At 60.5% G+C, this 13,497-nt stretch overlaps 1 protein-coding gene across 1 annotated transcript in view; it reads left to right on the top strand.

Moving 5' to 3' along the window:
* The window catches only part of HDAC4 (histone deacetylase 4), a 201,808-nt gene that overhangs the window by 98,404 nt on the left and 89,907 nt on the right, over nucleotides 1–13,497 (top strand). The window lies entirely within an intron of this gene.

The following is a 13,497-nucleotide window of genomic DNA, read 5'->3' as shown; positions in this document are numbered from 1 at the left end:
CTTTCCCAACTTTGATCAAGTTAAAGTTGAGGTGTTTTATTCCCCGGGATGAAAACAATGGGCATCGCTAGAGGAAACGCATGGCGGAAGGTTGGTGGCGGCTGGGGCTGGGCGCCCAGGCTCACTGCCATCCTCTCCGCGTCCGCGTGTGGCCGGTCGGGGACTTTGATGTGAAAGGGCTGGTTTTTAAGGCTGCGGGTCGCCTCCTCCAGCTGTCACCTCCACGCTTCCGTGCCCCCCTCTGCCAGTCTGCACAGGTGGACTGTCCACAGCGCAGGCCTGACCGGCCCTCCTGAGTAGAGCGGTCCCCTCTGGAACCCTCACATAGCACCAAACCCCGTGTCGACTGAGTTCCCCCGTCCGTGCATGCCTGTGACAAAGGTCACTTACAGTGGGCACAGCAAGAGAGATAACAGCCCCGAGTAATAAAACAGCAACAAGCCGAGAACTTTCCCCTTTCCACTTAAAGGCACAGCCCGCGGCTTCTCTCTGGCGGATCTGAACTGCCAGTCACTTGCTCTTTGGAGCCCCTGTGAAGTAAAGCAGGGTGGCTCGGGCCCGGCTGTGGGGCACGGTGGCCGTCGGGATGGCGGGCGGGTGGGCTGGACGAGGGCGCTCGGCCCGCAGACCTTCAGTGCGGCGGCTGGGGGCCCCTCACGCCCTTGGGTTTGCTCGCTGGGGTTGGGGCACCGCGGCGTGGGCTCAGCCACCTTGGGTGGTGTGACCGGGCAGCCGCCCACTCTGGGTCCCCGCGGTGAGCAGGCTAAGTGCTCCGCGGAGGGCGCCGTCCCCACGGGGCCATCGTCGTGGGTGCGGTCACTCTAAGGGCGGCACGGCTACAACTTAACCTTTCAGAGCCAGTGTGTTTTTGGAAAATTTTTCCTTTGATTTTTTTCTCTAGGAAGATGAATGAGAATATCCTATTTTTGTTTTTGAATGGAATTTTCAGTGTAAGTGTCACACGCGTGTGCATCGTGCGTGTGTGTGTGTGTAAACATACCTGTGTGTGTTGATGTTCTGAGCTACGGGGTGATAGAACACATGCGCAATAATGACTACGGAAAAACGGACTCGCCCTGTCCTGACCAAAAAGTATAAACCAAAATTTATAAGCACATGTGTGTACTTAAGAGTTTATTCTACTTTTTAAACAAATTAGGTTTAACATATTAAAACATGTATTTAAAAACACATTTGGGGTCCCCACGTGGATACACCGCACCCTTCGTGAGCCGAGTCACGGGTGTAAACGCTTGCTCGGGCAGACGCTGCTCGGCCCCAGCCGCCCTGCAAAGAGCCTGTGCTGAGCTGGGGCGGCGGCAGTGTGGCCCCCTCTGCGGGCGCTGGCCCCGAGCCGCCAGCCTGCGCCCTCATGCGCTGCCCGGGGGCCTCTGTCCTTGCGTTCGTGTTGGCTCTGGCGTTTGGTGAGGGCGTCTCCCACAGGTCCCCACCGTCAGCGCTGTCAGTCGGAGAAGAAAGTCAGGTCCCGGTGCTTGGTCGTCGTCTCTGCCCTAGAGCTGCACCCGCTTTGAGCTCACACCTTCACCCCCCACTGCGGCGAGGCTGGCACTGGGTTTCGCTGCTGTCGCCACTCATTTCCAGGTGAGGTGAGCTCGTGCAGCCTCCTGCAGCCTCTGACAGAGAGCCAGCAGCGTCCCCCTGGCCCCTAGCAGAGTCCTTACTTTCATGGTCACCCGGGACCTTCAGTGCTCCTGGTACCTGCTTGCCGCGCTGGCCACTCGTCCTCAGGCCCCTTGACAGGTTCTCGCCCATGTCTCAGCAGCGGGCCATCCCCAGGGCTCCTGTGGGGTGGCTTCTCGTTCTTCTGGGTCACTCTTTTGGTGAGTTCGGTGTTCCCATCCCATCACCCCGTAGGTCAGAAGGCCGCCCCACTGTGCCACACGCACGTCACCCGCGCTGCCTGCACCCCCGATCTGGGCGCCAGGGCCCCGCTGGTTCTGGGCCCGGCTGGGCACTTAGTACTCGGCAGCTCGTCCTCGGTGCGCCCGAAACTGGACTCCTGCTGTCCCCCCGAAAACCCGCTCCTCCCACGGCCTTTCCTGACTCACGGTGCCACTGGAGCCACCTCGTGTCCGCGTTCTGTCCTGTGCACACTTCGCCAGTCAGTAAATGCCATCAGCCGCCCCCTAGATATGTGCAGAAGGACTCACGATAGGGTGAGGAAACGTCCCCAGACTGGTCGCGATGGCGGTCACACAGCTCGGTGGCGAGTTTACTAGGAGGTCACTGAGTCGTGCACCTGAGGGGGAACGCAGGGAGTGCCCGGGCCTGCGTCTCGCCCTCCACTGCATGGGGGCCGTCCGGGCCGCCGCTGCCTCTCACCTGGGCCATGCAGGTGCCTCCCCACCTGGCCTGGGCTCTGTCCTGGCCCCCAGGCTGACCGCAGCCCACGAGCCAGTGTGGTCGGCAGAACAACGGAGTCCCCAAAATGTCAGTCTCTGACGACGTGACCTCACACGGCGAAAGAGACTTTGCAGATGTGATTAAGTTTAGGCTCTTGAGATGGGGAGGTGACCGTGGATGGCAGGGGGAGGCAGGAGGGTCACAGTCAGAGGGGGTTGTCAGATGGATGCGATTGCTGGCTTCAAAGACAGAAGGGCCAGGAGCCAAGGAGCGTGGTGGCTGCAGCTGCTGGCGAAAGCCGGGGACAGATTCTCCCCGGAGCCCGGCACGCAGCAGCCCGCCGGAGGCCTGGGCCCGGCTCCCGTTGCAGACATCTGGCCTCAAGAACGGAAGCAAAGCGCGTCTGCTGTCCCAGGCCACTGACTGCAGGAACTTGCTCTGCGGACACTGTTGTCCGGCCAGGTCCAGCTCTCCCGCTTCCTGTCTCTGCGGCCACGTTTCTCTTCTCTGCGCCGCGGTGCCGCATCTGTAAACGGGGGCTAGCAGGTGCTAGCTGCAGCTGCCGGTCCTGCTTGCCACGTGGGTCACCTAATTATCTGCTTTGCGTCCCCTCCCTCGCTAGGCCCTATGCTCTGTGGGGGGCAGGGCCCCTTGTGCGTGCACTGCAGACCCTGGGGGACTCGGGAGGAGGCTGGGCGCCACTGAGCCCGCCAGCATCACATGACGCGTTCCCCTCCGTGTGTGTGTGTGCGCGTGTGCACGCGGCCATCCTAGTGCTGGTTCTCTGGTGTGAGCACACCTGTCTGGTTGCTGGTTCTCTGGTGTGAGCACACCTGTCTGGTTGCTGGTTCTCTGGTGTGAGCACACCTGTCTGGTCTCTGGAGCTGGGCGCTGGCTTCGGGCCACCTTCACAGCTGAAGGAACACATGCCGGTATGAAGGTGGGCAGGAAACGGAAGAGTCTCCAGAACCCAGTGACATGGACTCAGGAGCAGGCTGGCCGGAGGGGGACTCGGCGGGCGAGGTGCCCTGGAGAGCCCGGTCTCGAGGGAGGGATCTCATCTTCCGAGAGCAGGGGCGGGGGTGGGCACCCGTTAGCTGCCGTGCTGCTCGCATCTGCGTCTGCGTCTGCAGCTGTGATAGGCGTGTTGGGGTCTTGTTTTCATTTTGTTCGGTGTGAGCGGGCTCCTTAAGCTCCCTCAAGGGAGACTGCAGCATTTCTGCCAAGCAGCGGCATCTGTCCCTGCCACCGTGGTCCCTGAGGCCCCTCACCTGCCTGGCCCCAGCGTTTCTGGAAGTTCTCCTGCGGTTTGGGGGCTAGGGAGCAGGGTCAAACCTGCCCTCCTCCCGCCCCCTCTCCTGTGGTGTTCTGGCCACCGCCGTGTCCCGGCCCTTTCCAGGTTCTGGGCTGTCAGGGCGGCCCGATGCCTTTGCTCTCTGAGGGGGAGTGGGGGCCAGCGGAGAGCTGGGCAGGGAGGACTTCGCACGGTGGCTCCTCAGGACGCCAACAGCAGCTGGCCAGCCAGGGTGCTGGGCCAGCGTCAGACTGAGTCTCCAGCAAGCTAGGCGGGTCACGTCGACAGGTCCTCTCCCCTGGCCAGGTGATGGGCAGGGGCCTGGTCATTTCCTACGAGTCCCAGGTGCCACGACACGACCTGCTGTCCTTTCCTCTTGGTACGGCCCTGTCACCAGAGAGCAGCCTCTCGGCTCCGTTCGAGGGGCGCAGACCCGTGCCTACAACCCGTACACTTCATGGATCAGCACCGACCCTGCTCTGCCTGCCGCTTACAGCCTCCGCACTCTGGGGCTGTGGTCATTTTGGGCAAAGATTTGCATCTTTTACTCACTGCTCTCAGAGTGGAGATTTCGGAGGCCATGGAGGAAGAGTCATCGGCCTGCGCTCTTTATGACAAGTGGCTCTTTAAACGTCAGGAAGGAATGAGTCTCCTTGCTCAGACCCTCCACAGTTCACGTTGAAGACGAATTGGATCCCTCACAGTGTTCCGGAAACGTGAGGCGCCTGATTTATAATCACTCGTATCCATTTCTTCGTGAAAACGTCTGGGCTTCAGAACGAAAAGCTCCGTGACACAAAAACCAGCCCAATTTTCATCGATCACTTCAGAAACTTTCAGATCTCTGCGAGAGCAATTTCGCTTGTAAAGATTTTATTTAAAAATGACCTTATACGCGGTGAAACGATTTTCTATAAACTATTAGGCATATCGGGGGTGTATGTTGCCTCTGCCTTCTGTTTGTTTGTCTTGGAATTTTTGCTTGTTTTTGAAGAAAGGCACGAGCAGCTATACAATCCTCCAAGGTATTTTTAGGTGCTGGATTCTGGGGAGCAGGTCAGTGGCTTAAGAACGTCTGACAACTCAGCGAGTGCCAAGTGGGCCAAGTGCTGGCCAGGGACACAAAGCTGGTTTTGCAGCTTCCGCTGCTGAATGATTAGGGTCGGAGGCCACGGCCCTGCCTTCAGATGGAGCCCAGGGTCCGGGTCTCCGGTAGTTGGTGGCGACACATCATTCAAGTTAAGCAAAGTAGCTTGAAGGCGGAGTTTCCAATGCAGATGTCATTGAAATGTCTTTATGTCAGGGTCGCCCTCACTGTTGACTTCATCATCCTCATTTGACACCCAGTCGGGGGTCATAGGGGCCCTGGGCCATCCTGGGGACTGTCTCTCGTAGAGTGGGACTTTGAGCACCGGGAGAAGCAGCCAGCCCATGCCGGGAAAGACGAAGCATTCCTCCACCGTTTCCAGCTCTCTGGGATTTTACACTGCTTAGCGATTTTGTGTCTCTGCCATTAAAAGGAGAAGATGGAAGCAACAGTATATCTACTTCTGTCTGTAGGAAATTTTCATTTAAACTGAATTTGGAATGGGTCCGTTTAAAGTAGAAAGTAAAGGACTTTTCTGAGTTCGGTGGTTCTCCGTGGTGCAGCGGGTGGTCTCGTGAGCAGAGGGGGGCTCCTGCCTTCCTCGCAGAAAGCGTTTCGGAGTTCTGCCTCTCCGCTTGCAGGAGACGTACAGATGGGCCGTAGCAAGCCCGAGCCTGCCCCTTTTGGGTGACACATCTAAAGACGAGTGGCCTTAAGAGCTTGTGGAGCGTGACTTGAAGGTCCGTGCAGCCGGGTGGGTGGGGGAACGTGGCCTTCTCTGGTTCCTCTGTCTGAGGCCCGCGAGCAGGTGGGTCGCCCCGGGGAGGCCCTTCCGGGGCGGAACCCCATGCTGACCCGGGTCCGAGCTGTTGGGCGCGCTGCGTGCTCTCCGTTCCGGGAGTCGGGAAGGGAGAGTGCCGAGCCGTCATCCCGTCCTTCGCCATCAGAGGACCTTGAGCCCCAGATGAGGCGTCCTTGGAGAAAAATGGAGTGAGACGTTACGCTGGACGGATTTTGGGGAGCCGGTCTCCCCCGGGGGGCTCTGAGACCCTGCTCCAGGCCTCACAGAGCACCTGGGCGTGGCGGCCCCGCCATTGTGTGCCCTCGACTCACTCACTGTCTCTTTAATCGCCGGCCTTGCCGTGCGTGTGGCTCCTGGAACAGCACGCTGCTTAGTGTCACTTTCTGAGCCTCTCCAGAGTGGGGTTTGCTGGCGGGGTCTCTGCAGCTCGTTTCTGAGGTTCAGGCACATGGTTCTGTGTGGCCGTGCCCGCTGCCCACTGTCACAGTTTCCCACGTTTGCTGGCCTCACTCGCTGGCTCTCTGGGCGGTTTCCGGTCAGTCCCGCGCTGTTCTGGCGCCCAGGGGTGTTTCAGAGGCGGGTGCCCAGAGGGGTGGACAGCTGGCCCCTCGAGCCACTGTTCAGCTTTACCGGGGAAGGCCAGCGCTCCTGCAGCCCACCCCGTCGCACACCGCCACCGCCTCGGGCCTGCTGACCGCCCGGCGGCCTCTTCAGCTCCCGGTGACTTCCCAGCCCAGTGGGCAAACTGGAGTCGGCTTTCCTGGACCAGTCACGGGCTCCAGCATCGCGCCCTGTTTTTCTCTGGCAGAGAGCCCGTCTGTGGAAAGCCCTGCGTGTCTTCGGCCCCCGTGGTGCTGGTTACTGGGCGTTACCGTGCATGAGACACAGGTGCCTTCCGGTGTGCAGCGCCGGCACCCTCTCCAGGGCTCAGCCGGCCCCTGGAAGCCCCGTGCGGATCCTATGCGGGGGTGGGGGGGGCACACCGTGTATTCCCGCCCTCACTCCCGCCCCGCCCCCATCCCACGGTCACTGAGTCAGACCCTGCTCACCCTAGTGCCCATCTCTGAAAGCTAGGGGCTCCTTTTGTTTCAAACGCAAGTTCGGAGCCGTTTTCACGTGTAGACAAGGTTACCAGTTCTCTGTTTTAATCAGATATTTACCCATTGTTTATACGTCCCTGAGAGTGTTTAAAACATCCGTGTTTTCTAGTTCCTGGTTCGGCACCCGTGGTGATCAGTCTGCCCCTCACCCTCAGGCGTCTTCTGCCCCCCTTTACTTGGTTTGGTTTTTGATGCGCAGTGGGGGTTCATCCTGTAGAGCTTCCTCGTACTCTAAATTTTGCTCGATTTCATCCCTGTCTTGTCATTTACAACGAGCCTGTTGCCTGTGTTCTCTGTGCACAGTGCTTAGACCTGGAGGTCAGATCAGAGTCGAATGGGATTATTTCTGGCAAGATCTATAGATGCAGTGTGCTCTCCGCTGAGAGGTCCCCACTCCGTGCGCGTGCGCCTGCGTGTGCACATGTGCATGCGCGTGTACGTGTGTGTGCGCGTGTGCGTGTGCGGTTAGCAACGTATTTCTTCTCAAAGTTCTTTCTGGTTGATCCTGCCCCACCCCCACAGTGCTTTGGAGGGTCCACATTCTCATGTTTCTGTGAAGCCTTGAGACGGGATCTGGGGAGGCTAAGCCAGGGCTTCCGGCCGCAGCGTCCGCAGCCCGCAGGTGTCCTAGGACGCTCAAACTCTGACCTCTTGCGGTGTTGACACCGTCTGCCGCAGAAGTCCGGTTGGGGGTCACTTCCCCTCCCCGTGCAGGTGGTGCGCGTCTGGCCCGTCCTCGTGTTCGTTCATTGCGGTGCTCATCCGTCCTGGCCCTGCCTTCCCCACGGGGACAGGGGCCTGGGGTCTGGCAGGTGTCCCGTTCCGCAGGTAATCCGCTCTCATTCCCGGAGGCGCAGTTCTGGCCTGACCCGTGTTAGCTCTCGGCGCTGAGTTCACTGTTTGCTGCCGTGACCACACGTCCTCATGGGGCGACCACGCTCACGTTTCAGGGTTCGCTGACCGTGGGCTTCGGTGTCCGCAGCTCCGTGTGGGGACTTGCCTGTGCTTTTCGTCTTCTGCCTGGCTGTGCTGTGTCTGCAGACTTGCGTCTTCCACCAGCTCTGGGACATCCCCAGCCATCTGTCCTCAGCGCTTCTGCAGAGGCGGAGCTAAGTGGGGCGCAGCGACAGCCCCGGCTCCAACCCCAGCTGGGCGGTGGGATTGGCGGCCCTAGGATGGCTGACCCATCGCAGTAGCAATGGGGAGACCGGCCGGGAGACGGGTATCTCTGCAGTCAGCTGGGCCTGGGGTGGGGTGAGGAAGGCAGGGAGCAGGGGCGTCATCGCATCGGGGGCTCCCCACGCGCACAGATGCGTCCCCATCGCCTGCATTCCACCCCGCCGTCTTGGTTCTCGTCCCCCGTCCCGGCCTACACAGTGCCGTGGTCCCCTTGACCGCGGGAGCGGGGACCGGAGGGTCGCCATGTCTCCCTGCGCCCGGACGGCGGGTGCTCCTTTCCGCGTCCTCCCCGCCACCCGAAGCCAAGGCTTCCATCCTGGTGCCGCGTCTGTGGGTACCCCGGCCCCCTTCCCTGTGCCGTGAGCGCAGCGAGTTCGCAGAGCAGGAGGCGGCGGGCCTGGGCCTGCCTGAGGGCTCGAGCTTGCAGGGGGGCTGCCTTCGGGGTTTCGCTGGGCTCTGGGGCTTCGTGGAGCCGTGTGGACCCCCACGCCCCCGTCATGGTGCTGGCCGGCCAGTGCCACTGTCATGTGTCAGACCCCAGTCCGTTTCGCAGCGGGATTTCAGCCCGGACACTGAACAGCCTGTGAGGGACAGAGCCAGCCGCCGGGCCTTGCCGTGCGTCCCGGGCTGGGACCCTCACTGGGTGCGGGTGGCCTGCCCGCCTCGGTCAGAGGACGCAGCGCACTGTCCCCAAATCTGTGCAGGGTCAGCCCCGTTTCGTCCCTGAGTCCTGTGGGAACTTAGTAGGTTTTGCTGGAAATGCTCACAGAGGGAAGTGTGCGCTCCCAGGAAAGGGACGTTTTCCTGCCTCAGTTCTGTCCACTGCCGCCATCCACGCCCACCCGTATGGCGCTTCCCAGGGACCAGAACTCTCCCCAGCCGTCTGTACCTGCTTCCACGTCCCCATCTGGGCTTGCCTTCTCATACCCTTCTGTGCTGCCTCCCCGTGTTTGTGGGCCCCATCTGCGCCCACCCTGGGGGCAGAGGATTCTGGGGTGCTGGGCTCCGCAGGCTGTGAAGGAAAGGTCTCCAGCCCTTCGTGCTGGCCAATTGGACCGGACTGCAGACAGGGCCTTCCCCTCTCTCCTGCCCCAGCTCTGACATGGGAGGGCTGTGCTTCTAGAAGCTTCTGGCGGCTGAGCTGCCTCTGGGGCTGCTGGACGCTCCGGGACAGGGCTTGCTGTCCTGAAGTCTGCAGAGCCGTGGTGGCTGGGTGAGCCCGGGGGCTTGTCTGCACAGGCTGTGCCGTCAGCCATGCACACGCTGAGGGGCTGGCGGCCTTCCTGGGACCGTCCCACGGTGTCCCAGCCACTAGGCTTCTCCTTGGCTTCTTTGTCCCCCTTGGCATAAAAGGCACTTCTGGGCACAGGTCCTGGGAAACAGGGCCCCGGGGCACGTGCCCAACTCTGTCACCTTGGTCCAGGGAAGGAGCTCGGCTCCTGGACCCACGTTCTGTCCACACCCGCAGCAATCTTCTGTCTGTATTTACATAAACCCTGTGACGGATGACCCCAGGATCCAGGCTCGTCCTGGTCCCTGGATGGACACCGGGTCACGGATGGTGCCAGCCATGTGCTGGCACTGCTCCCATCAGCCCAGTGCCCTACAAGCAAGCACCTTGTCCTTACTGTGAGTAACAGGAAAACAGGCCAGGGCGCCTTCTCCAGGTCACCCGGCTGGATTCGAGCCCTCCCCGCTGCCGCGGCCTGTCTGCTCAGCCCTGACCCTCGTGCTCTGACCCACGCCCATGCACATCTGGGGGACAGTGTGTCTCCTGCGTGTCCTGCGAGCTGCCATCATAGCGCCCCAGGCCAGACCGTTCTCCTCGGCATTACTTGGAAATCGTGCCCTGCTGCCTAGAGCTGGGGACCACAGCGCTGGCTTCCGGACGCCAGCCGTCTCTGCTCTAATGGCTCCCACGCCGGGTTGCCCAGACCTGGGCGGCAGGGTGTGTTCGTCGTTTGTGCCTTGAGCCCTGTCGGCAGTGCTGCGGGCTCCCTTCCCCGCTGGAACGTTCTCTGTGGTGCTGACCGAGGACTCAGGGGAGGGAGCGAGGCCGTAGGAGGGTCCTGGCCAGCTGTGGGGATTGCCCTCAGGTGGCAGACGCCGAGGCCGGGTCCACATCTGAGTCTGTGGGCGCAGTTTGGACTCTCTTCCAGAGAGAAGCATCTTGAAGACTCGTTGTCCGGGAGGCGCTGGGAGGCGCGGAGACCCACGGCGGAGTGGAGCAGCCCCCTCCCATTCCTCGCCCTGGAAACAGCATGCCGGGCTTTCTCTCCGCTCTGTTCCACAGGCCAGTGTGTCTCGGTGCACTGGTCAGCCTGCCCTGGTGCGGGACGCGTGGTGAGGCCTGGCCCGGCTGTGCCTTTGGGGCCTTGTCCCCGCAGGGCTGATCCTGGGCCGCCCAGCCCAGGAGCTTCTCAGCAGACGCGGAGTCTGTTCCTGGGGACCGCTGAGCTACAGGGGACGCCGCTGCTGGAGCCATGGGGGATGGGCGTGGGAGCGCTCCAGGGGTGTCTACCCGGAGCTCCGGGCAGGGCTTCTCAGCTTTGGGGGTGCTTGGCCCATGGGGACCCTGCTTGCTGCTGCAGTGCAGGCCTGGGCCCTGTGTGTTCCCCGGTCCCCGGGCTGCTGACGGTCCCCAGCCAAGAAGCACAGCCCCGGCTCCGCGACCCCAGTCTGCGCGTTTGCTGTGCGGCCGTGGCACGTCGCTCCAACTGTCCGTGCTCCTTCAGCCTCCTCACCTGTCGCCTGGGGCGAGGCTAGCGTCTGTCACCGTCCTGTGGGTCCCTTGTTTTATGCAATAGAAGAGGTTGGCCGGGCCCAGCCCACAGGACCTTTGATCCTCTTAGAGATGACAAGAGGGGATGTACCTGCCCCGCACCGCCTCTCCGGACTTCGGCCCTGGTAGAGTTCTCAGCGGTTCCAAAGAGTGACCCACACTACCTCCTTACCTGGAAGGCAGAAGCGCAGGTCGAACTTGGGCCCAAAGGTGTGTGCTGCTCCTTCCTGGTTTCTGGAACTGTGCAGGGAGGTCACGTGAGCAGAAACAGAGGGCCGTGTTTACTGCAGCATGTAACATGCGAACCACACGAGGCACCCCCCACCCCCGGTAACCACCCTCCTGGTACGTGTGTGCATCTGCGGACTCTGCAAACACTGTCAATTATATTTATTTCCTTACATTTGATCGCAGTTGAAAACAATACCAAACATCCTCTTCTTGCACCATAATCATTTTTAATTCCAAGTATAATTTAAATGATAGTGAATAATTAACATCAGCTTATTTCTTTGGCATTGTACATATGCATGTAAATGAGGCAGAGAGAGACGATACAGAGCCCGTTTCCACATGAGGCCAAGGTAGGGGCCACCGAAGTTATTTACATTCCCCACGGAATAGCTTTAAATCTTCAGATTAAAAAGTGTTCTGACTTCTCTACTTTATCTCCCCTTTACACACATGTGCACACACGCATACACGCGCGTGCGTGCGGAGTGAGTAGGATAATTGTACTTCAGTTCGGAACACCTTTGGGGAAGGTGGTGCCGCCTGGAACCCAGTGTTTTGAGGACCACCCAGCACGACTGCACAGCCCTCCTGAGTGATGCTGGTGATGCGATGCACGGCGGGACAGCAGATCAAACACGCGCTCTAGCTTCACTCGCCCCTGAAGCTCACGAGAGCCCCCGTGAAGACGCACGCACGCTGGCAGCCAGACCGCGGCCTCTGAGTGTCACTTCCCACCGAGGGGACCCAGGTCTCGGAGGGACGTTGGATGCCAGCCACGTGGGAATCTGAACACGTGCAAGGAGAGCCCGGAGCATCTGGTCCCAGGGAGCGAGGGCTGGTCACGCAGCGAGGGCTGCCCCCAGACACTGCAGGCGGGCTTCAGAGCCACCTGGGAGCCAGCCCGCAGGGCCCCCAGTGTCAGGGGGCAGGCACGGAGCGTCAGCCAACAGGGCCCTCAGTGTTGGGGGGCGGGCACGGAGCATCAGCCCGCAGGGCCCTCATTGTTGGGGCAGGCACGGAGCATCACCAGCACAGGCCGCAGGGGACTCAATTCATGGTCATCTGGAAAAACAGAACCTCTCACTGCCCACGTACGGAGCTGCTGGTGACCAACTCCATTTTTAAAATGGGCAGATAAAGGGAGAGAATCGAACGCTTGCTCTGTCTCTTCTAGAAGCTGTTTGTCAGGGTAACAGGGTTGCTGGTTGGGGTTGGTCCCAGCACAGGAATGATCTAGCTCACAATGAAGAGAGGTGACGACTGGAGGGCACTGGTGACGACCCTGATGAAATCTGCTAGGCAGTGACCCCGCCAGCTGCTAATGGCACAGGCAGGAGCTCCCCGGGGGCGTGCAGAACCTCGGGGCGGAGTCTGTGCGGGCCTCCAGACCCCCTCACAGTTTACAGAGAGCACTGTTCTGGGAGACCCTACCTGCTCCCCAGGTACAGTCGGCACAGTACGGACACGGCCGACTCCACGCACAGGTGGCCCGGAAATGGGAGGGGTGCAGGGTGGGGGGAGAGAGAACAAGGTCAGATTAAAAAGAATTTAAGAGCTAGATCAGCCAGCTAGCATGGACCTCATTCAGATTTTGATTCGAATAAAGATAACACGTGTCTGAGCCTCTCTAAAAATGGGAACGCCGTGACAGTGTCGTGGAGTTGTTTCTTCAGGCATGTCGACGACGTTTGGTCATGTTTCTGAAAAGTGTTCATTTAGAGATACTTAGCGAAGTGTGCGGGTGAATGCTGTGATGGCTGGTGTGCTTCAGGATGGCCCCGCAGCAAGGGACACACGAACGTGACCCAGCAGTGACAGTGTCGGAACTCGGCAGGGGTCCATGGGAGTCGGTTACACGGTTCTCTCTGCTGTTGTGTAGTTTTGAAATTTTCCATAAAAAAACACTTATATTCCAGAGATGGGTCATAAACTCAGGAGGATGAGGAGAACTGGAGGAAGGCCGTCAACCACAGCCTGGAAGTCGGGATGCGGATGCCTGCGTCACACTGACGTGGCCCAGGAAACACTGGGGGCCATCCTGGTTGCCACCCAAGCCCCTGGGACCAGGCCCGCTGTCCTCGAGAGCGGCTTGTCTCCTGCACGCGGCAGTGCGGGGACAGCGGGCAGTCTGACCCCTCACTACCTGCCCCACTGTGCACGGTGACGGAGGCCCCTCTGGTGGTGGCCGTCTGAAGGAGAACATAATCCAGAGTCCCTGGCTTGGGGACAGGAGCAAGTTGAGGACGTGGGGCCTGTAACAGAACAGGGCATGAATTACTATATTCCCGATGAGTGCCGGGTGGGAAGGCCCCTCTCTAGGGAGATGTGCCAGCCTGAGCAAGTCGCCCTGTGGGCACCGAGCCTCGGGCGTCCTGCCTGATGCCGGCTCACGCACCCTCCAGTGCCGTCAGCATCGAGAATCCCACTCTGCTCACAGCTTCCACCAGGGCTCTGCCTCAGTCTTGCTCGGGGACACAGCCTGGGGGCCGGCCCCTGCCAGTGGCTCTAGCCGGGATGATAGGAGCAAGTCAGAACGTGGAGGAAACAGACCGTACAGACAAGGTGTCCCGCCTGTCCTCAGAGGGCAGAGAGGGTGCCTCATCCGTGAAATGAGGACAGGCGGCCTAAGGGCCGTCAGGGCAGTTCTCTGAATGT

This window comes from Pteropus alecto, unplaced genomic scaffold (assembly GCF_000325575.1).
Source record: "Pteropus alecto unplaced genomic scaffold, ASM32557v1 scaffold143, whole genome shotgun sequence".
In the NCBI taxonomy this organism is placed as follows: Eukaryota; Metazoa; Chordata; class Mammalia; order Chiroptera; family Pteropodidae; genus Pteropus; species Pteropus alecto.
The sequence above is the reverse complement of the archived record's forward strand: the minus strand, read 5'-3'. Positions and strand labels throughout refer to the sequence as shown.